Consider the following 2,030-nt stretch of genomic DNA (forward strand, 5'->3'; position numbering starts at 1 on the left):
GTTTAATGTATTTGCTTATCTTTATGTTCCAATTTTCTACAATCCATGTATAATCTAGTATGGAATATTTAAAACTAGCATAATTAAAAATAAAATCTTTACCCTGATATTTCTGACTATCTTAGTCCATTCAGTCTCCTGTCAAAAAATACCACAGACTGGATAGCTTGTAAGCAATAGACATGTATTTCTCACTGTTCTGGAGGCTGAAAAGTCCAAGGTCAAGGTGTTGACCAATTCAATGTTTGTGAGGGCCTACCCTCTGTTTTATAGATGGCACCTTCTCACTGTGTCCTCACATGGTGGAATAAAGATGAGTTAGGGATCTCTTGTGGTTTTCTTTAAAGAACACTATCCTACTCATGAGGCTAACACTAATCTACCCTCACGACCTAAGCATCTCTCAAAGCCTCCACTGCCTAATACCGTCATATTGGACATTAGGATTTCAATATATAAATTTTGCGGACACATATATAATCATTCCATAGCAATTACCAAAATAATTGAGCCGAACAAAGGGTAGTCATCACATGAAAGTCATTCAGGAGCATGAATATGTCATCATTTGTTGCTCAGATTCCTTTCTGGCTCTTTGCCGACCCACCTCCCTAAGTGAAATAGTCTTTGAGGAGATAGTGTACTGTTATGCCTCCAGTCAATCAAGTTCTTACCTGAACTGGATTTTCTAAAAGATGAAAACATGCACATCAACGAAAACCTGAAACCCATTAATTCTAACACCCCACAGGACTCTTCAAAAAAGTTTCTAACTTCTATTTTAAGTAGTTGAATAAAATGAGTAAAATGAAAAGAGAGTAAGAAGGACCTTGTTAAAACTGTGAAAGGGAGAGAGGCAAACCATGAGAGACTCTTGAATGCTGACAAAAACTGAGGACTGATGGATTTGGGGGGGAGAGGGGGTGGGCATGGAGGAGGGCACTTGTGAGGATGAGCACTCGGTGTTACGTGGAAACTAACTGACTGTGGCAGCTGGTCAGCCCTCCTGTGACGTTGCAGTATGGATCATAGGGGTAACTGGTGCAAATAATCTGTCTCAGCTACAGTAAAGCAACTCATTATTAGACCAAAGCAGCATTTTTGTATTTGCAATTCAGCATACCACTGTCACTTAAAAGAAAAGGGATACAAGCAGCAGAAGTAACGTGAGAAATCATCACACAGAATTTAGAAACAGAGACAAACAATACTGTCGCTTTAAATCCTTCCCAAGCCCCCATGTAACTTTTAACTTAAAGTATAAATTAACATCTGGGGAACAGTAACCCTGTCTTTGAAACAAATGTTTTGAGGTGGCCTAAAAATAAGCCCTCTTCCATATGGGTCCTAGAGAAGTTCACCTTCACAACTTGTCCCTGTGTCTCTGTGGTTTCTCCTGAGAACCAGATCCAACTAGATTTGGCTACATGACTGTGGACTGGCAAATCAGAAATCTGAAAGGCAGGCAGACAGGCTGGAAACTGTCGGGAGGAACTGATGCTACAGTCTTGAGGCAGAATTTCTTCTTCAGGGACAACTGAGTTTTGTTCTTCCACCTTTCCATTGATTGAGTGTGGTCTACCCACATAATAAAGGATAATCTCCTTTAATTAAAGTCAACTGATGGTAGATGTTAATCAGATCTAAAAACACCTCCAGAGGAACACCTAAATTAGTGTTTGTTTGTATACCTGAATACTGAAGCCTAGCCTAGTTGACACAAAAAACTAACCATTATAGTCCACAAATCTGATCAGAATTTTACATGTACTGACTGGTAGGGCCCCAGGTTTCTAAAATGCCCTCAGCATCCCCAAGAGGGTAAAATATGAGTCACATTTATTTGAATTGCTGTTATACCCAGTTGTTCTTCTCTCATGGTGGCTCATAGCCTCCATGCCACAGCTGTTTTCAGATACCTTATGCCTTAATGAAATTCCTGACCTTCTCCTCAGGCTGCCCTTCCAATGGTGCTGGATCTTTGGAACCTCCTCCCCCCCGCCCCCCCCCCCCCCTTTCCCCTCCTTTCT

Source organism: Crocuta crocuta, unplaced genomic scaffold (genome assembly GCF_008692635.1).
Source record: "Crocuta crocuta isolate KB4526 unplaced genomic scaffold, BGI_CrCroc_1.0 scaffold305, whole genome shotgun sequence".
Lineage (NCBI taxonomy): Eukaryota > Metazoa > Chordata > Mammalia > Carnivora > Hyaenidae > Crocuta > Crocuta crocuta.